At 43.3% G+C, this 22,783-nt stretch overlaps 1 long non-coding RNA gene across 1 annotated transcript; it reads right to left on the bottom strand.

Annotated features, from left to right (window-relative positions):
• Positions 1-20,519: 20,519 nt before the first annotated feature.
• On the bottom strand, positions 20,520-22,338 carry LOC109206216. The gene is made up of 3 exons (XR_002064806.1): positions 22,184-22,338; positions 21,002-21,086; positions 20,520-20,657 (listed from the first exon to the last, which is right to left on the bottom strand). It is a non-coding gene; the product is annotated as an uncharacterized LOC109206216 (long non-coding RNA).
• Between the last annotated feature and the right edge of the window lie 445 nt (positions 22,339-22,783).

A 22,783-nucleotide genomic window follows, 5' to 3' on the forward strand; every position in this document is an offset into this window, starting at 1 on the left:
GCTTATTAATTTCTTTGAATAGAGCTGAGATTGAGGATTTCAAGATTTAAAAGTTTCGAGTTTAGATTTCAATTTGAAATTTATTATCAGTGAAAGAATTGTTTATTTATTTCTTGTTATTGAGTTTTCATTATCATTATTTAGCCCATGCGTATTTAAAATTTTGATATTTTATTATTAGCCCATAGTAAGTGTCAAAGTCGACCCCTTGTCACTACTTCTTCGAGGTTAGACTAGATACTTACCGGGTACATGTTGTTTATGTACTCACGCTATACTTCTGCACTACCCGTGCAGGATCTGAGGCAGGTGCATCTGGTTATCATCCCGGAGCGCACTCCTGATTACGTCGAGACTTTGTGGTGAGCTGCCTTTCGAGCCCATTCTGCAGCACCCAGAGTCTTTCTTTTGCTTTTACTTTCTGTCTATTTCACTCCAGACAGTAATGTAATATTATTTTGTATATTCTACTAGTAGCTCATACACTTGTGACATCAGGTCTTGGATATTATGCTAGTAGTCACTTGGTGATTTTTGAATAATTACTTCTTCTCATTTGCTTTTAAAACTGTCTATTTCTCAGGTCATTTAATTTTTCACTTCTTATTTATCCAATAACTAAATATCAACCATTTCTAAATTTTTAAAAGAAATAATCACACGGTTAGTTCCCTGTTGACTTGCCTAGCGGTAATGTTGGGCGCCATAACGACCTATAGGAGAAATTGGATCGTGATAACATGGTATCAGAGCACTAGGTTCACGTAGGTCTCACAAGTTTTGAGCAGGCCTAATAGAGTCTTGCTGATCGGTGCAGAGACGTCTGTACTTATATTCGAGAGGCTATAAAGTGTTAGGAAACTACTCTTTCTTCATCTCCTATCGTGCAGTTGATGTTATACTAAGTATCTTTCTCTTATTCTCTCACAAATGGTGAGAATGTGCACCGCGGATGTTCCAGACCCGGGAGGAGCTACTCCCCCTATTGCTATAGGCCAAGGAAGAGGCCGGGGAAGAGCACCAACCCGAGGTAGGGGACGAGGACGTCCCAGAGTTGCTCCAGCTATGTCACTAGCGGATCTAGTAGAGGACCCTATTATTGGGGAGCAGGGCGAAATGCCTGCAGCAGAGCCAGTCCTGATAGATTTCATGTCAGCACCGGGCATCCAGGAGTTCATGGGCCGTATGCTACGGCTCATGGATACTATGACTCAAGTTGGTTTATTTCCAGTGGACCCGGGCACATCACAGACGGGAGGGAATGCACAGACCCCTACAGCTCAGGCTCCTGGGCATGCGGTTGTCGTGTATCAGACCCCGGGCGCACTACCCGTGGGAACCCAGCTAGTGGTAGCAGCCATGCCTAAGGCTAGACCAGCTGCAGTCGGTGAGCCATAGAAGCTATTGGACAGATGGACTTGGCTACACCCTCCTGTCTTTGGAGGTGAGTGACATGAGGATCCCCAGGACTTCATTGATCGGTGCAGGGATAGACTGCACAACATGAGGATATTAGAGACCCACGGGGTGGATATTACTACTTTCTAACTGAAGGGCAGGGCCCGTAGATGGTCGCAGTCTTATCTTCTTGGCAGACCAGCAGGTTCTCCTCCCTAGACTTGGGACCAGTTCACACCTACCTTTCTAGATATGTATATTCCACCCTCTCAAAGGGAAGAGTTGCGGATTCAGTTTGAGCATCTCCAGCAGGGTCAGATGTCGGTGACCGATTATGAGGCGAGACTCTCTGAGTTATCTCGCCATGCACTTATGATACTTCCTACTGATGTGGAGAGTGTACGGAGGTTTGTTGCGGGGTTGCACTCAGGTATTCAGGCCACTATGGTCGAGAGATTAAGAAGGGGACTTCTTACGAGCTAGTTGTTGAGATAGCTCGGGGGATTGAGGGTTATCGTCAGCGGGGCCCAAAGTAGATGTCGCGGGACAAGCGGTTTCGTTATTCCGGAGAGTTCAGTAGTGCCCCGTCTGAGGGTAGGGGTCGATTTAGGAGAGGTCAGCCTAGCAGGCCCATATATCCAGCACCGCCGCCTCCTCGAGCGCTCCAGTGCAACCTTATTTTAGTGCCATGCCAGAGAGTTCCTAACGCCTACCAGCTATTCCGGGTTCCTGCAATGGGTATTCAGGCCATCAGGGTCAGACTTCAAGTGTAACGACCCGGTCGGTCATTTTGTGAATTAACGCCCCGATCCCCTATTAACTGCTTTCCCTGTGTTCGTTTCTGCTATTGTGAGTTGTCGGGAAGATTCGTTATGAGTTTCGGAGTGTTTTGGGACACTTAGCCCCTAAATGAGAGTTTAAGCTTTAGAATTTGGACCGTAGTCGGAACAGTGTGAAGACGGCCTCGAAATAGAATTCTGTCGATTCCGTTAGCTCCGTTGAGTGATTTCGGGCTTAGGGGCATGTTCGGATGGTGTTTTGGAGGTCCGTAGTTTATTTAGGCTTGAAATGCCGAAAATTGAATTTTTTAAGTTTCCGGATTGATAGTGAAATTTCGATATCGGGGTCGAAATCTGATTCTGAGAGTTGGAATAGCTCCGTAGTGTTGAATGTGACTTGTGTGCAAATTTTGGTGTCAATCGGACTTGGTTTGGTTGGTTTTATCATCGGGTGTAGGATTCTTGAAATTTCAAGTTCCTTAGGCTTGGATTGGAGGGTGATTCGTGGATTTAGTTGTTTGATGTGATTCGAGAGTTGGAATGAGTTCGTATGATGTTTTAGGATTGGTTGGTATATTTGGTTGAGGTCCCGGGGGCCTCGGGTGAGTTTCGGATGCTTTACGGAGGTGATTTTGGACTTAAGCAAAATCGGAAGGTTGCTGCTTCTGGTATTTTCGCACCCGCGGTGAGGAGCCCGCAGGTACGGCCCGCAGATGCGATGGAGTGAGTTGCAGGTGCAATTTTGGCACTATTGGCCAGTGACAGCAGATGCGGCTATTGGACTGCAGAAGCGGACCGCATATGCGGAGAAGGTATCGCAGGAGCGGTTTATGGCCGTTTAATGAAATCTCGTAGGTGCGAGTCCCCAGCCGCAGAAGCGGGACCGCAGGTGCGGTCCATGACCGCATAAGCGGAAATCGCTTGGCAGATATAGAAAATTCGAGGGTTTGAGGTTTCATAACACAAAAATCGAATTGGAGCTCGGTGGGAGACGATTTTTCGAGGGTTTTTAAAGGAGAATCATTGGGTAACAAATTCTAAGTCGATTTTGATCTTAGTACTATAATCTATTGTTGTTTTCCTCTTCTAATTAGGAATTTGAGGGATAAAAGTTTGGAAATGGGAGAAAAGTTCCCCAATTGAGAATCCGAGTTTTGTGTGAGATTTTGACGTCAGATTTTGATGATTTTTGTTCGAGTGTGCTCGTGAGTGATCGGGTGTTTAGAATTTGTAAATTTTATCCGATTCAGAGGCGTGGGCCTGGGGGACTTTTTGGGGCGATTTTCTTAATTTCGTGTGTTAGCTACGAATTAATTAGTTAAATGAGTTACTTGAAGTTATATTTACATTATGCAATTAATTTGAATAGATTTGGGCCATTTTGAGTCGGTTACTCATGGCAAGAACGTGATTTCAAGTTGATTTGAGCTGGTTCGAGGTAAGTGGCTTGCCTAACCTTGTGTGGGGGAAATCCCCTTAGGATTTGGTACTGTTGTTATATGAGTGTTGTGTACGTGAGGTGACGAGTGCGTACACGTGCTAATTGTTGAAAAACCCCGTTTTCATTAAGTAAATATCTATGTTTTCTTGTAATTGAGCAATACTTGTACTTGAAGCCTCTTGTTTAGTTTAGGAAAAGCATGCTTATGTGATCTAATTGGCTTATCTGCTTTAACTGCTTACTTGTATTCTGTGCAGCATGTTAAGAGTAGAATTTCTGTTTATTCTCGAACAGAACTATAGATTCTTTCTTGATACTGCTGTGTGTTTACTTTGGGACTACGGGACGATATCCCGGGAGATCCCCCTGCATGTTTACTTTGGGACTACGGATCGCTATTCCGGGAGATCCCCCTGCACGTTTACTTTTGGGACTACGGGATGGCACCCGGGAGATTCCCCTGTACTGGATATTTACTTTGGGACTACGGATTGGTATTTCGGGAGTTTCCCCCTACACAATTATGATTTGGACTACGGGACGGTATCCCGGGAGATCCTCTGGACATTTACGTTTGGGACTACGGGACGGTATCCCGAGAGATCCCCTGTTGCTATCTCTGTGTGCTGAGTTATATTCCTTTTGTGATTCTATTCTTTAATAACTGTTAGTATTTTGGTTATACTCTCGCATTTCATACTGTTTTCCTTGTTTTTATATATATAACCAGTAGGGCTCTGACCTTGCTCGTCACTACTCGACCGAGGTTAGGCTTGGCACTTACTGGGTACCGCTGTGGTGTACTCATGCCCTTACCTGCACATGTTTTTCGTGTGCAGATCCAGGTTCTTCTGCTCAACCGTTCTATTAGTGAGGCGTGCGATATCAGAGACTTCAAGGTATATCTGTCGCGTCCGCAGATCCAGAAATCCCTCTCTATTCTTCCCTTAGCTTTAGACTTCCTGTATTTACTTTTGCTTAGACATTCTGGAGTTAGAACATTGTGTAGTTTCTATAGCTTGTGATTTCATGAGATTCCGGGTTTTGGGAGTTTTGTTTTAGTTTTGAGAGTGTGTATTGTATATGCCAAACGGCATTTCAAACTCTTTTATTATGCTTTATATCGTAACTTGCCAGTTTCGCACTTTATTTCCTTTTTCTGCAATTCGTTAGGCTTACCTAGTCGTAGAGACTAGGTGCCGTCACGACAGTTCACGGGGGGAGAACTTGGGTCGTGACAAGTTGGTATCAGAGCTCTAGGTTCATAGGAGTCAAGAATCTCAAGCCGGTTTATTAGAGTCTCGCGGATCGGTACGGAGACGTCTTTACTTATCTACTAGAGGCTATGTAACTGTTAGGAAAATTCCACTTCATTTGATTTCCTTGTCGTGCGAGATTTTTGATATCAAAATTCTAAAACTCTGTCTTCTATTCTCTCACAGGTGGTGAGGACACGAGCTACCGGAGGTGACCAGACACCCGTGCCCCCTAGTAGAGCCGTCAGAGGTCCGGGCCGGGGTAGGGGCCGAGGACGCGCACGTGGTGCAGCCAGAGCACCCCCGTGAGCTGCTACAAAGGAGCCACCAGCAGCTCCAGCCGGATTCCAGGCGCCTGATATGCCTATTGCTACTACTACTCCAGCTCTCCAGGAGACTCTTGCGCAGTTCATGAGTATGTACACCACTCTAGCTTAGGCTGGGTTGCGTCCCCTTGCTGCAGCCACATCTCAGGCTGGGGGAGCAGCACAGACTCCCGCCGCCCGCACTCCTGAGCAGCGAGTACAGGTCGAGCAGGTCCTAGAGGTTATATCGGTACCGCCTGCAGCCCCAGTTCAGCCCGAGGATAGGGCAGTAACTTCAGAGGAGGAGCAGAGGAGGCTTGAGAGGTTCAAGAAGTACCAGCCTCCTACATTCAGTGTTCTAGCATCAGAGAATGCCCAGGGATTTCTGGAAGAGTGCTATCGTATCCTCCGCACTATGGGTATATCAGGATCGAGTGGGGTTTCTTTCACTGCCTTCCAGCTTCGAGGAGCAGCCTATCAGTGGTGGCGTACTTTTGAGTTGGACAGTCCAGCTGAGGCAGCTTCCCTTACTTGGACTCAGTTTTCAGATATGTTCTTGAGAGAGTTTGTCCCTCAAAGCCTCAGGGACGCATGGCGCGCAGAGTTTGAGCATTTGCGCCAGGGCACTATGACTGTTTTGGAGTATGATGTCCGTTTCACTTACTTGGCTAGGCATGCACCAGCCTCTGGTTTCTACAGTTCGCGAGAGAGTTCGCCGGTTTATTGAGGGGCTCATTCCCAGCATCAGGTCTAGCATGGCTCGGGAGTTGGAGATGGATATTTCTTATCAGCAGGTGGTGAGCATTGCTAGGAGAGTAGAGGGTATGCATGCTCGGGATAGAGAGGAGAGGGAGGCCAAGAGGTCTCGAGAGTCGGGCCATTATTCTAGTGCCCGTGCTCCAGCTGCAGGTCGTCATGGTAGGGGTTATATGAGTCGCCCCGTTCATTCAGCTCTTCCAACAGCCAGTGGTATTCCAGCTCCTCCTAGACCTCAAGAGCCCTATTATGCACCTCATGTATCTAGTGCGCCTCCTGCACGGGGTGCTTTCAGTGGTCAGTCCAGCAGACCTGGCCCGAGCCAGTCACAGTCGCCACGTCCGTCTAGAGCTTGTTATTAGTGTGGCGACACACGCCATATGGTGAGGATTGCCCCAGACTTAGGAGGGGTGCACCTCCACAGACTTCTCAGCCAGAGCGTGCTCTGCAGAGTTCTCAGGCTATGATTACAGCACTAGTTGCTACCGCACCTGCCCAGCCAGCTAGAGGTGGAGGTCTGGGAGTAGAGGTTGCCCTAGAGGGGGAGGCCAGGCCAGATATTATGCCCTCCCTGCCCGTACTGAGGCTGTCGCCTCCTATTCTGTCATCACAGGTATTGTCCTGGTCTGTCATAGAGATGCATCAGTTTTATTCGATCCAGGCTCCACTTATTCTTATATGTCCACTTATTTTGCCCCGCATTTGGGCGTATCTCGGGATTCTTTGAGTTCTCATGTTTATGTTTCTACTCCTGTGGGAGATTCTCTTGTTGTGGACCGCGTTTATCGGTCGTGTTTGGTTACTCTTAGTGGTTTTGAGACCAGAGCCGATTTGTTACTGCTCAGCATGGTAGACTTTGATGTTATCTTGGGCATGGACTGGTTGTCGCCCCATTATGCTATTCTTGATTGTCATGCCAAAACCATGGCGCTGGCTATGCCAGGTGTACCGCGAGTAGAGTGGAGGGGTACCTTAGATCACACTTCTAGTAGAGTTATTTCATTCCTTAAGGCTCAGCGAATGGTTGAGAAGGGGTGTGACGCGTATCTAGCATATGTGAGAGATGTCAGTATTGATACCCCTACAGTTGATTCAGTCCCAGAAGTACGTGATTTCTCTGATGTGTTTCCAGCTGATCTTCCGGGCATGCCGCCCGATAGAGATATTGATTTTGGCATTGATCTGTTGTCGGGCACTCAGCCTATTTCTATTCCTCCGTACCATATGGCTCATCCTGAGTTGAAGGAGTTGAAGGAACAGCTGCAGGAATTGCTCGATAAGGGTTTTATTCGGCCCAGTGTATCACCTTGGGGTGCTCCTGTCTTGTTTGAGAAGAAAAAGGATGGTTCTATGTGGATGTGCATTGATTATCGCCAGTTGAACAAGGTTACAGTGAAGAACCGGTATCCTTTGCCTCGTATTGATGATCTGTTTGACCAGCTACAGGGTGCACGAGTGTTTTCTAAGATTGACTTGCGTTCAAGTTACCATCAATTGAAGATTCAGGAGCCAGATATTACGAAGACTGCTTTCAGGACTCGGTACAGTCATTACGAGTTCCTTGTTATGTCATTTGGGCTGACCAATGCCCCAGCAGCCTTCATGCATTTAATGCACAGTGTGTTCCGGCCGTATCTTGACTCGTTCGTCATTGTTTTTATTGATGACATTCTGGTATACTCTCGGAGTCGGGAAGATCATGAGTATCACCTGAGGACAGTGCTTCAGACTTTGAGAGAAAAGAAGTTATATGCAAAGTTCTCGAAGTGTGAGTTCTGGTTGGATTCCGTGGCATTCTTGGGTCACGTGGTATCGAGTGAGGGGATAAAGGTGGATCCGAAGAAAGTGGAAGCAGTGCAGAGTTGGCCCAGACCATCCTCAGCTACAGAGATCCGTAGTTTTCTAGGCCTGGCGGCTTATTAACGTCGATTTGTTGAGGGATTTTCGTCTATTGTAGCACCTATGACCAGGCTGACCCGGAAGGGTGCTTCGTTCCAGTGGACGGAAAAGTGTGAGGAGAGCTTCCAGAAGCTCAAGATAACTTTGACTACGGTCCCAATTTTGATATTGCCTACAGGTTCGGGGTCTTATACTGTCTATTGTGATGCCTCGAGGATTGGCCTTGGAACGGTGTTGATGCAGGACGGTACACAAATAGCTATATCAAATAGGAATTGTCTTTATATGATTTCGAACGAAATCATAAAGGAAGTAGATTGGAAAGAGTCCACCAGAATAATTTAAATGGAGTTCCCCGGAGAATGAACTCCGGGAAGGTAGAGTAGAAATTAGTATGAGAAAATATGCTAAAGTAGTCAAAATGAATGAACACGTTCAATTCAATAAAAAAAGAAATCTTTTTTTCCGATTCATTTTTTTTTCTTACGACACGATACTCAAATCTAGATTCTTGTAATTATGATTCAAGTGAAGAAAAAGTAAGGGTGATTGCCTACGCATCATGACAGCTGAAGGTGCATGAGAAGAATTATCCTATCCATGATCTCGAGTTAGCTTATATTGTTCACGCCTTGAAGATCTGGCGTCATTATTTGTACGGTGTGCCTTGTGAGATTTATTCACCGGAGTTTGCAGCATATGTTCAAGCAGAAGGACCTAAATTTGCGCCAAAGGAGGTGGTTAGAGCTGTTGAAGGACTATGATATCACTATCTTGTATCACCCGGGCAAGGCCAATGTAGTGGCCGATGCTTTGAGTCGCTGGGCGGAGAGTTTGGGGAGTTTGGCTTACCTACCAGCAGCGGAGAGGCCCATGGCGATGGATGTTCAGGCCTTAACCAGCCAGTTTGTGAGATTGGACCTTTCGGAGCCCAGTCGGATCCTTGCTTGTGTGGTTTCTCGATCTTCCTTATTTTATCGTATCCGGGAGCGCCAGTTTGATGACCCTCATTTGCTTGTCCTCAAGGACAAGGTTCTGCATGGTGATGCCAGAGATGTGACCATTGGTGATGATGGGGTATTGAGGATGCAGGGTCGGATTTGTGTACCCAATGTTGATGGGCTTCGGGAATTGATTCTAGAGGAAGCCCACAGTTCGCGGTATTCCATCCATCTGGGTGCCGCGAAAATGTACCGGGATTTGAGACAGCACTATTGGTGGAGGCGGATGAAGAAAGATATAGTTGGGTTTGTAGCTCGGTGCCTCAACTGTCAGCCGGTAAAGTATGAGCACCAGAGACCGGGTGGTTTGCTTCAGCAGATAGAGATTCTGGAGTGGAAGTGGGAGCAGATCACCATGGACTTCGTAGTTGGACTCCCATGGACTTTGAGAAAGTTCGATGCCATTTGGGTGATTGTGGATCGGCTGACCAAGTCCGTGCACTTCATTCCTGTGTGTACTACCTATTCTTCGGAGCGGTTGGCGGAGATTTATATCCGGGAGATTGTTCGTCTGCATGATATTCCAGTTTCCATCATTTCAGATAGAGGTACTCAGTTCACATCACGGTTCTGAGGGCCGTACAACATGAGTTGGGTACTCTGGTGGAGTTGAGCATAGCATTTCACCCCCAGACGGACGGACAGTTCGAGCGCACTATTTAGATTCTTGAGGATATGCTTCGTGCGTGTGTGATGGAGTTGGAGGTTCTTGGGATCAGTTCTTGCCACTGGCGGAGTTTGCCTACAACAACAGTTATCAGTCCAGCATTCAGATGGCACCATATGAGGCCTTGTATGGTAGGCAGTGTAGATCCCCGGTGGGTTGGTTTAAGCCGGGTGAGGCTAGATTATCACAGACTTGATTCAGGATACCTTAGATAAGGTTAAGGTGATTCAGGATAGACTCCGTACAGCACAGTCCAGACAGAAGAGTTATGCGGACCGGAAGGTTCGTGATGTTTCCTACATGGTTGGAGAGTTGGTCTTGCTTCGGGTTTCGCCTATGAAGGGCGTAATGAGATTTGGGAAGAAGGGGAAATTGAGTCTGAGGTTTATTGTCCCTTTTTGAGGTATTGAGACGTGTTGGGGAGGTTGCTTATGAGCTTGCCTTACCTCCCAGCTTGGCAGGAGTTCATCCGGTATTTCATGTTTCGATGCTCCGGAAGTATCACGGTGATCCGTCGCACGTGTTGGATTTCAGTTTAGTCCAGTTGGACAAGGATCTATCTTATGTTGAGGAGCCAGTGGCGATATTGGACAGGCATGTTTGAAAGTTGAGGTCAAGGAACATTGCATCAGTAAAGGTTCAGTGGCGGGGTCAGCCGGTCGAGGAGGCGACGTGGAAGACCGAGCAGGATATGCGCAGCTGTTACCCTCATCTTTTTACCACTTCAGGTATGTCTCTATGCTCGTTCGAGGACGAATGAATGTTTTAAGAGGGGGAGGATGTAACGACCCGGCCGGTCATTTTGTGAATTAACGCCCTGATCCCCTATTAACTGCTTTCCCCGTGTTCGTTTCTGCTATTGTGAGTTGTCGGGAAGATTAGTTATGAGTTTCGGAGTGTTTTGGGACACTCAGTCCCTAAATGAGAGCTTAAGCTTTAGAATGTAGACCGTAGTCGGAACAGTGTAAAGACGAACTCGGAATGGAATTCTGTCGATTCCGTTAGCTCCGTTGAGTGATTTCAGGCTTAGGGGCATGTTCGGATGGTGTTTTGGAGGTCCGTAGCTTATTTAGGCTTGAAATGCCGAAAGTTGAATTTTTGAAGTTTCCGGATCGATAGTGAAATTTTGATATCGAGGTCGAAATCCGATTCCGAGAGTTGGAATAGCTCCATAGTGTTGAATGTGACTTGTGTGCAAATTTTGGGATCAATCGGACTTGGTTTGGTTGGTTTAATCATCGGGTGTAGGATTCTTGAAATTTCAAGTTCCTTAGGCTTGGATTGGAGGGTGATTCGTGGATTTAGGGTTGTTTGGTGTGATCCGAGAGTTAGAATGAGTCTGTATGATATTTTAGGATTGGTTGGTATGTTTGGTTGAGGTCCTGGGGGCCTCGGGTGAGTTTCGAATGCTTTACGGAGGTGATTTTGGACTTAGGCAAAATCTGAAGGTTGCTGCTTCTGGTATTTTCGCACCTGCGGTGAAGAGCCCGCAGATGCGATAGAGTGAGTCGCAGGTGCGATTTCGGCCGCAGAAGTGGGACCGCAGGTGCGGTCCCATGAACGCAGAAGCGGAAATCGCTGGGCAGATATACAAAATTCGAGGGTTTAAGGTTTCATAACACAAAAATCGTTGGAGCTCGGTGGGAGATGATTTTTTGAGGGTTTTCGAAGGAGAATCATTGGGTAACGAATTCTAACTCGATTTTGATCTTAGTACTATAATCTATTGTTGTTTTCCTCTTCTAATTAAGAATTTGGGGGATAAAAGTTTGGAAATGGGAGAAAAGTTCCCCAATTGAGAATTCGAGTTTTGAATGAGATTTTGACGTCGGATTTTGATGATTTTTGTTCGAGTGTGCTCGTGAGTGATCGGGTGTTCAGAATTTGTAAATTTTACCCGACTCTGAGGCGTGGGCCCGGGGGACTTTTTGGGGCGATTTTCTTAATTTCGTGTGTTAGCTTTGAATTAATTAGTTAAATGAGTTACTTGTAGTTATATTTACATTATGCAATTAATTTGAATAAATTTGGGCCATTTTGAGTCGGGTACTCGTGGCAAGAACATGATTTCAAGTTGATTTGAGCTGGTTGCCTAACCTTGTGTGGGGAAAATCCCCTTAGGATTTGGTACTGTTGTTATATGAGTGCCGTGTACGTGAGGTGACGAGTGCGTACACGTGCTAATTGTTGAAAAACCCCTGTTTTCATTAAGTAAATATCTATGTTTTCTTGTAATTGAGCAACAACTGTACTTGAAGCCTCTTGTTTAGTTTAGGAAAAGCATGCTTATGAGATCTAATTGGCTTACCTGCTTTAACTGCTTACTTGTATTTTGTGCAGCATGTTTAGAGTAGAATTTATGTTTATTCTCGAACAGAACTATAGATCTTTCTTGATACTGCTGTGTGTTTACTTTGGGACGACGGGACGATATCTTGGGAGATCCCCCTGCATGTTTACTTTGGGACTACGGATCGGTATTCCGGGAGATCACCCTGCACGTTTACATTTGGGACTACGGGATGGCACCCGGGAGATTCCCCTGTACTGGATATTTACTTTGGGACTACGGATTGGTATTCCGGGAGTTTCCCCTGCATAATTACGATTTGGACAACGGGACAGTATCCCGGGAGATCCTCTGGACATTTACGTTTGGGACTACGGACGGTATCCCGGGAGTTCCCCTGTTGCTATCTCTATGTGCTGAGTCATATTCCTTCTGTGATTGTATTCTTTAACAACTGTTAGTATTTTGGTTATACTGTCGCATTTCATACTGTTTTCCTTGTTTTTATATATATAACCAGTAGGGCCCTGACCTTCCTCGTCACTACTCGATCGAGGTTAGGCTTAGCACTTACTGGGTACCGCTGTGGTGTACTCATGCCCTTTCCTGCACATGTTTTTCATGTGCAGACCCAGGTTCTTCTACTCAGCCGTTCTATCAGTGAGGCGGGTGATATCAGAGACTTCGAGGTATATCTTACGCGTCCGCAGATCCAGAAGTCCCTCTCTATTCTTCCCTTAGCATTAGACTTCCTGTATTTACTTTTGCTTAGACATTCTGGAGTTAGAACACTGTGTAGTTTCTATATTTGTGATTTCATGAGATTCTGGGTTTTGGAGTTTTGTTTTATATTTGAGAGTGTGTATTGTATATGCCGAGCGGCATTTCAAATCTTTTATTATACTTTAAATCGTAACTTGCCAGTTTTGCATTTTATTTCCTTTTTCCACAACTCGTTAGGCTTACCTAGTCGTAGAGACTAGGTGCCTTCACGACAGTTTACGGAGGGAGAACTTGGGTCGTGACATCAAGGCAGCAGTCCACCGCTCTGAGGGGTTGTTACGAGTGCGGGGATCCTGGCCACATGAAGAGGTTTGGTCCCAAACTTTGGGGCAAGGCAATGCGGCAGAGTTCTCAGCCTATGTTTACAGCACCAGTAGTTGCACCAGCCGTCCACCTAGAGGCGGAGGGCAGGCGGGTAGGGGCCGTCCTAGAGGTGGAGGCCAGTCAGGTGGCACTCCAGCTAGATTCTATGCATTCCCGGCTAGACCAGATGCAGTGGCCTCAGATGCCATGATCACGGGTATTATTTCTGTCTGCGGTAGGGATGCTTCAGTATTATTTGATCCAGGGTCTACATATTCATATGTGAGATTTCTGTTTGCTCATTTCTTGGATGTTTCTCGTGAGTCCTTGGGTACTCCTATTTATGTGTCCACTCCAGTGGGCGATTCTGTTGTTCTGGATCGGGTCTATCAGTCCTGCATTGTTACATTCTGTGGTTATGAGACTAGAGTGGATCTTCTGTTGCTTGATGTGACTGACTTTGAGGTCATCTTGGGCATGGACTGGTTATCTCCTTATCACGCCATCCTTGATTTTAATGTCAAGACTGTTACCTTGGCGATGCCAGAGTTGCCTAGATTGGAGTGGAAGGGTTCGTCCGTCAGTACATCTAGCCGGGTTGTCTTTTTTCTGAAGGATCGACACGTGGTTGAGAAAGGTTGTTTGGCTTATCTAGCTTATGTTCGGGATACTAGTGCAGAGACTCCGGCGAATGATTCAGTGCCCGTAGTCCGGGAGTTCTCCGATGTGTTTCCTTCTGATCTTCCAGGCATGCCACCAGACTGTGATATCGATTTCTCCATTGATTTGGCTCTAGGCACCCAGCCTATATCTATCCCACCATACCGTATGGCTCTGAAAGAGTTGAAGGAGTTGAAGGAACAGCTTGAGGAGTTGCTACCAAAGGGGTTTATCAGACCAAGTGTATCGCCTTGGGGTGTACCAATGTTATTCGTGAAGGAGAAAGATGGGACTACGCGAATGTGCATTGATTACCGCCAGTTGAACAAAGTTACCATCAAGAACAAGTACCCGTTGCTGCATATTGATGATTTATTTTACCAGTTGCAGGGTGCTATGGTGTTCTCTGAGATCGACTTGAGATCGGGGTACCATCAGTTAAAGATTTGGGATTCAGATGTTCCGAAGACTACTTTCTTGACTAGATATGGCCATTATGAGTTCCTAGTGATGTCCTTTGGTTTCACTAACGCCCCAGCGGCGTTTATGGATTTGATAAACGGGGTGTTCAGGCCATATATTGACTCGTTTGTCATTGTCTTCATTGATGACATTTTGATCTACTCGCGCAGCATGGAGGAGCACGAGCAGCATTTGAGAGTGGTGCTTCAGATCTTGCGAGAACAGAAGCTATATGCTAAGTTCTCCAAGTGTGAGTTTTGGTTAGATTCTACGGCATTCTTGGGACATGTTGTATCAGGCGAGGGTATTAAGGTGGATCCCAAGAAGATCGAGGCTGTTCACTATTGGCCTCGTCCTACTACGCCAACTGAGATCAGGAGCTTCTTGGCGTTTGCAGGTTATTATTGCCGGTTTGGGGGGGGGGTTCTCATCTATTGTGGCATCTTTGACTAGATTGACCCAGAAGGGTGCTTCGTTCTGATGGTCTGATGATTGTGAGGTGAGCTTTCAGAATCTCAATACCGCATTGACTTCAGCACCGGTGTTAGTGTTGCTTTTCGGTTAAGGGATATATACTGTGTATTGTGACGCTTCACGTGTTGGCTTGGGTTGTGTATTGATGCAGGAGGGGTGAGTTATTGCATATGCTTCACGTCAATTGAAGCCCCATGAGAAGAATTACCATGTACATGATTTGGAGTTGGCCGCGATTGTTCACGCTCTTAAGATCTGGAGGCATTATCTTTATGGGGTATCCTGTGAGGTTTACACTGATCATCGCAGTTTGCAGCATTTGCTCAAGCAAAGGGATCTCAATTTGAGGCAGCGCAGGTGGCTTGAGTTATTAAAGGACTATGATATTACCATCCTTTATCATCCAGGTAAGGCGAATGTAGTCGCGGTTGCCTTGAGCAGAAAGGCGGAGAGTATGGGTAATTTGGCATTCATTTCAGTAGAGGAGAGGCCATTAACTTAGGACATTCAGTCCTTGGCTAACAGACTTGTGAGGTTGGATATTTCAGAGCCCAGTTGAGTTCTTGCATGTGTCGTTTCCCAGTCTTCACTATTGGAGCAGATCAAGGCTCGTCAGTTTGATGATCCGCACTTGTTGGTTCTCCAAGAGATGGTATTACATGGTGGTGCCAAGGAGGTTACTATCGGCGAAGATGGTGTTCTGCGACGCTAGGGTCGTCTATGTGTTCCTAATGTTGATGGGCTGAGGAAAAGGATTCTAGAGGAGGCGCACAGTTCTCTGTATTCTATTCATCTAGGTGCTACAAAGATGTATCACGATCTGAGGCAGCATTATTGGTGGCGGCGGATGAAGAAAGACATATTTGAGTATGTTGCGAGGTGTCTAAATTGCCAGCAGGTTAAGTATGAGCACCAGAGGCTAGGTGGCCTACTCCAGAAGATGACTATACCTGAGTGGAAATGGGAGCACATTACCATGGTCTTCGTAGTTGGGTTGCCGCGGACCTTGCGGAAGTTTGATGCAGTGTGGGTCATTGTCGACAGGTTTACCAAGTCGGCACACTTCATTCCGGTTCTGACCACGTATAATTCAATGAGGTTGGCCCAGATTTATATTCAGGAGATAGTTCGGTTGTATGGTGTGCCTATTTCCATCATATCGGATAGAGGCCATCAATTTACTTCTCATATCTGGAGATCAGTACAGAGTGAGTTGGGGACCCGTGTAGAGCTCAGCACGGCCTTTCATCCACAGACCAACGGGCATTCGGAGAGGACAGTTCTGATCTTGGAGGATATGCTCAGAGCATGTGTGATTGACTTTGGAGGGCAGTGGGATATATTCTTGCCTTTTGCCAAGTTTTCTTACAACAAAAGTTATCAGTCCAGCATCGAGATGGCTCCATTTGAGGCTTTATATGGTCGGCGATATCGTTCACCCATCGGATGGTTTGAGCCCGGTGAGGCTAAGTTATATGGTACTGATTTGGTGAGGGATGCCTTGGAAAAGGTAAAGTTGATTCAGGAGCGACTTCGCACAACATAGTCCAAATAGAAAAGCTACGCGGATCAGAAGGCGCGGGATTTATCGTTTATGGTGGGCGAGAAGGTTCTCCTGAAAGTCTCGCTGATGAAGGGGATCATGATGTTCGGGAAGAAGGGCAAGTTGAGCCCAAGATTTATAGGTCCATTTGAGGTGCCGAGATGAGTTGGGGAGGTTCCTTATGAGCTTGCTTTGCCTCCCAGTCTATCGGGGGTTCATCCGGCTTTTCACGTGTCTATGCTTCGGAGGTATAATGCCGACAGGACGCATGTGTTAGACTTCAGTACGGTTCAGCTAGATGAGAGCCTGGGTTACGAAGAGGAGCCAGTTGCCATTGTTGATAGGCAGGTTCGCCAGTTGAGGTCCAAGAAGATTTCTGCGATAATAGTTCAGTAGAGGGGCCAACCAGTCGAGGAGGTGACTTGGGAGGCCGAGGAGGACATGCGGAGCAGATATCCACACTTATTCAGCACTCCGGGTATGATTCTAGACCCGTTCGAGGATGAACTTTTGTTTAAGAGGTGCTGAATGTAACGACCTGACCGGTCGTTTTGCTTTCTAGATCCCCGTTCCCCTAATTAAGACTTCCCGTATGTGCTTTTAGTGTTTTATAACTTGCGGAGATAGTTAGTTCGGGATCTGGAAGGGTTTGAGTTGAAATCGGAACACTTGGTTCCTTGGTTTGGCCTTAAAAGGCTAAGTTTGACTTCGATCAACATTTTGAGTAAACGATCTCGGAATCAGGATTTTTCGGTTCCAATAGGTTCGTATAATAATTTCGGACTTGGGCGTATTTTCATATCGGGTTTTTGATGACCCGGGAACGTTTCGGCGCCTAATATTGAAAGTTGGCATTTTGGGTGAATTTCATAAGTTTGGGTTGAAGTGGATTTTTACGTTATCGACGTCCGTTTGGTCTTAGGCGATTTTGAGAACATTTTTGGGAGGGGTTCAATCAACATTAAGAGATAAGTGATTCCTATCAATTCTTTAGCTAAGTACACGAATCATAAGTAGATTTAACAAGGTAAATGGTGGGATTTTGAGGAAAACCTAGGGTTTTGATAAAAAAAGGATTTAACCACAAAAATGGTTAGGGAATTGAGCAAAAATCCTATATTTGATTTCGTGAGGCTATGGGTAGAAACTTTCTTCGAAATGTTTTGGAATCCGGGCACGTGGGCCTGGGGATAAATTTTAGGAATTCTTCAATTGGGATTGGGTAATCACTTCAAAAGTTAGAAATTAGAATATGAACTTTTGAGTATGTATTGACTATTTTATATAACATTTGACTAGTTTCGAGTCGTTTGGCACCGAGTTGAGGGTTTAAAGCACATTTGTGGACCGGAAGTGAACTTGAGAACGAGGTAAGTCTCTTTTCTATCCTTGTAAGAGGGAAATCATCCCCTTAGGTGTGTTTTATTGTAAATTACTTGTGTGGGGAGCTACGTACGCACTAGGTGACGAAAGTCCGTGCGTAGCTATATTCCATGTGATGTCCAGGTTTACACCATGCCTTGTTGACACCGTTATTTGATTATGCTTATTAATTTTCTTGAATAGAGCTAAGATTGAAGATTTCAAGATTTAAAAGTTTCCAGTTTAGATTTCTTATTTTTGGAAGGAATTGAAGGATATTATAATAACTTTGAGAAATCTATGTTCACTCGCGTCGCAAGTATTTTTCGCGAGCGAGGTAAAACCACTACTCTCATGGGAGCGGATCGTTCGCATCGGCAGGTTAATAGATGCATCTATGATTTATTCCGTTCGACCCTCTGTAGTGTACAAAGTATATGTATATGTATTTTGGATCGGGTCGTATGTCCTCGGCATAAATCGTGCGTAACAATACTTGGAGCCCAATTATATTTGATATCGTTTTATTGGCTTGAGAGGTTAAATGGTTAAATGATGGAAAATTTATTTAGAATTTATTATCGGTGAAAGAATTATTTAATTATTTCTTGTTATTTAGTTTTCATTATCATTATCTAGCCCATGCGTAATAAAATTTTGATATTTTATTGTTAGCCCATAGTAAGTGTTGAAGTTGACTCCTCGTCACTACTTCTTCGAGGTTAGACTAGATACTTACTGGGTACATGTTATTTATATACTCACGCTACACTTCCGTACTACCCGTGCAGGATCTAAGGCAGGCACATCTGGTTATTATCCCGGCACGCACTTTTGATTACCTCGAGACTTTGCGGTGAGCTGCCTTCCGATCCCGTTCTCTAGCACCCGAAGTCTTTCTTTTGCTTTTACTTTCTTTCTATTTTAGTTCAGATAGTAGTGTAGTATTATTTTGTATATTCTACTAGTAGCTCATACACTTGTGACACCGGGTCTTGGAGATTGTGCTAGTAGTCAATTGGTGATTTTTTATAAATTACTTCATCTCATTTGTTTTTAAAACTGTCTATTTCTCAGGCCATTTAATTTTTCACTTCTTATTTATCCAATAACTAAAAAACAACAATTTCTAAATTGTTAAAAGAAATAATCACACGGTTAGTTCACTGTTGGCTTGCCTAGCGGTAGCGTTGGGCGCCATCACGACCTATAGGAGAAATTAGGTCGTGACAACATCACCCTCCCCTGAGCTTACCAATTACAATCCAACCACCAAGTAGAAGTAAGGATCCTGACTGCAGAATGCTCCCACTATGGTATTTTAATCAAGGTCATGTACTTGTTCAAATTGGCCTGGACAGTGCCTCCTAAACATGTGCTTCTCTGTAGAAATCCTTGTCTGGGCATGGCATTTTCTGGATTAAGTTGCTCCATGTCTGGTGTTCTTTTTGGCAAAAAATCTATATATTTTAGATTAGGAATATGCATGGAACGTTTAGGACATGGCTGCTGAGTTTTTATGCTTCTTCTTTAGTTACTAGCTATGACATCAAAGAGGAATATTTAGCTAACTAGAAACAAATGAGTTAAGTGAGACTTTTTCGGAAAAAATTAAGCTACTAGATACACTAAATTGGTAAGTTTAATTGATACTACTTTGTTTGAAGCGTCTAAATTTTCAATGCTTCCTAACTGAAATAACAACTTTGTTACATCTATCTGCAATTTGCAGGAAAAATATTTGTGATTTAGCCCATTGGATCAGTAAAAACAGAAGCAGATCTAGGGACTAGTTGGATTACTTGAATATATTTGAAATTTTAAGGTTTTACAAAAAGTTCGTTAAGCGTGCCTCCGATGTGCACAAAGCTCCGGGATATATTAGCTAAATCCAAGTAATGCACGTCATGACTATATTCTGAATTGAGAGTAGAAATAGAAGATACAAAACTCTACATATTGAATTTTTGATTGAAAAAGGAGGGATGAGCCCTCATAAGCTCCATCTTTCATCCTTGAGTGAATATGACTGATATCAAAATTTTTGTCAAACTTTATTCGTCATAATTTTCAGATAGCACATATGTTCAAAACATCTATTAGACACTGTTTTTGTTCCATTTTGAGATACAAATTATGATGGCAGAGAACATTTTTTCCCATTTTGACAACACTTTCTATATTCCTAATGAAACAAGCAACTAGCTATCAAAAGAATTTTTCTTCAATTGCTTTTAGTGGTTCTGGATGAATGCGAACATTTAGAAGTTTGGTTTATTTGATTTTGATTTGCTATTTACTTTGGCATCTTTATCTGCTCCTTATAATGGTGTCATGCTATGTTAAAACGCTTAAAAGGTAATGACTTTCTTAATCTTTTTTTGTAGGTGGAGAAAATGAAGAAAAGGAAGATGAAAGCAGTGAAGAATTAGACCTCACTTGAAAAGATTTTCAGATTTATAGTGAAACTCTTGATTTATTAGGAATCTTTTGGTATTAGACATTTTGAAACTTATGCCAACTACTGAATTGTAATATCTATGAACTTGAGCAAGAACACGTGTTACTTTTATGGATATTAATTACTAGCTTTTTGGATGATTTGGATTATTAATGTTATGAATAGTTTTATTTTGTGATTTATATAAATTGTAGTGTATTGATATTTATTATATACCTAAATGTTAATTTACAATTAGGGCTATATAATTATTTTAATATCCTACCGTTGCAATAGGCCATAAAAACCGTTGCAATAGTTGTCGCAAACCGACGCAATAGATTATGTAAACAGTCACAATAGGTATTGTAAACCGTTGCAATAGTTATCGCTACTCCATAAGAAACCGTAGCAATAGTAATTAAACCGTTACAGTAGCGTTAAAAAACTGTTGTAATATCTTAAAAAATCGTTGCAATAGCTTATATAACCGTTGCATAATATCATATGGTAACGATTTTGAACCGTTGCAGTTGATTGAAATACTTGTTGCTTCAGAAAGAGGAATAACTGTTGCCATATCTAAATGTGTAGAAACGGTTTTGGCAACCGTTGCCATAAGCCCATTTTCCAGTTTTGGAAAGAGCAAATCAGTTAGAACAGTAATTAAAACAAGAACATAACAGACCAAAGACACAAATAGGCACCATAATTTGTAATAATTAAATTACTAATCACCCATTTCTAATACTTACAATCAATTAATATACGAATATAGATATATGTAACCTCATCATACCTCATTAATAGCCAGCATTTGACTGTTGCTCTTCTTCATCTTCAAGCAATACAATTGAAAATACAATGTAGGAAATCAAATTAAGTACTATCCAACTCTAAAAAAGAAAGTGCCCAGAGGCAAACTACAAGCTACTAGCCAAAAAAATGCACAACAAAAAACAATCAGCAACGCAACTATAGATAATCAAACTAAAAGAAGCTCAAGGACTTTTCTGATGGACTTCAAATATACCCCAAATAGACCATATGTCATACATACCTTATCAGGAAAACACCAACTACTAAAATAAATTCAAACTGGTGAAAAACACAATTCGTAACATATTGAGCATAATTCAAAAGAGGAGTACCATGTTGACATAATCAAGATAAGAGCAATACCGTGAGAAGATGGAGTATTTTCACTATTACTATGATTCTGTTGCGTTTGTGGTACTCATTCATGACCACTGTTGGCATCACGGACCTGATCAATATTAGCACGTTAGATAACATTAATCTAATAAGACTAAAGTTTCAGCACAAAAGTCTTAGACTTTTGAATTTGAGTTGCCTGTCCAATTGAAATTCCATTGATATTCTGAGACATATATAACTCTCAAGGAGCAATTTTTCACATGACTTGTCTCATTCATGATAATTCATGCTTCATCGAACTCATTTCTTCACTTTGTTTTCTATTTAACTCCGTTAACTCTATTACCTTTGTTCTAACTTTTTTGCCTCATTAGAAGAATCATCTGGATCAATATTTCCTATGGAAGATTTACTACCCCGTAGTATAGAAGGAGTTGGACCAAGTACCAAACATCGAACACATCCACATTTTTCATTTCCCTAGACTTGAGAATATACATCTCCTTCCCAAGCAACACTCTGAGGTGGATGGTCATTTAGTCTCTCACTATTACTCCTCAATATTTCATTTATCATGTCCTGATTAGAGAGAGTTGTCAAAGAAAATAAAATCTATTCAGAAACAATAGAAAATTGCTAAAATAAAATACTTCTAAATTCGGATAGGTATTTTTGAGGAACTGAAGATGCAAAGAATATTGGTGAACTTGAATTTAACTAAAATAGATGAAATTCAAAAAATAAGAGATTGAGAAGAAATCTTTGCGGACTCCCCATCAAGTGGTCGACAATCCTTACGTTGTTTATGAGTTACAATAAAAATTTGTGCTCGTCCCATCAATTGGTCGACCATCCTTATGAAATACGATTAAAACATCTTTGACAATAAAATATTTGCCAAATAAAGGAACAAAAATCTCTTCCTAATCACTTCTGGTAGCGTAGCGGAAGATGGGGCAGGGAAAGGATAAGTTTAGCCAAAATTTTCAAACTGGCGTTTACCCTTAAATTGTATAACTTTGATTTCAATTTAGGTTTTGCCAAAGGGTATAAAACATACAGAAACACTACACAATCTAATAACAACCAAAATAAAATAATTCTACACCTATCTCCCATCCAAACTCTACAAAGATATTTTGGAGCAAAGAAAAGACAAAGAAGAGATGGAGAAGTAATAAAAAGGTATTTTCTAAAATATAGTACCTGGGGATGGTGACGCTGCGGTGAGACAGAAGTTCGGCGGTAGGGCAGCAATGATGAGAATTATAGTGGATGGGAGATTTGTATATTTCTAAAATATTTTCCTAAATTTTCCCAACTTAGGCAGAAAAAACTGGAGGGAATATGTTATTTTAGTCCAAAAATTTGGAGGGAAGAATAAAAATAATACTAGAGTATTTTTTATTGTGGCTATTCCTTTTTATTGCCCACTAAAAAGGTACTTACTAACGGTTGATGCTTATTTGCCACTAATTTTTTCGTTTATAAATTTATTTAGTTGCCATTATTCTATTGCCACTAATTAATTGCCACTAAAAGTCTATTTTGTAGTAGTGTAAGTCTAGAGCTACCGTGAACAAGAGGCAGCTATAATCGAAACGCATGTACATCTTTAAATCCAACTCTCGTCGATCACACCAACATCAGCAGCCAACATCTGCACGCAAGGTGCAGAAGTGTAATATGAGTACAATCGACCCCATGTACTCAATAAGTAACAAACCTAACCTTAGGTTGAAAGTAGTGACGAGCTGGAATATAGGTCGGAGTCCAACACCAATAGCCAACAACAGTTTATAATAA

The sequence above is a fragment of the Nicotiana attenuata genome, unplaced genomic scaffold, assembly GCF_001879085.1.
Source record: "Nicotiana attenuata strain UT unplaced genomic scaffold, NIATTr2, whole genome shotgun sequence".
Lineage (NCBI taxonomy): Eukaryota > Viridiplantae > Streptophyta > Magnoliopsida > Solanales > Solanaceae > Nicotiana > Nicotiana attenuata.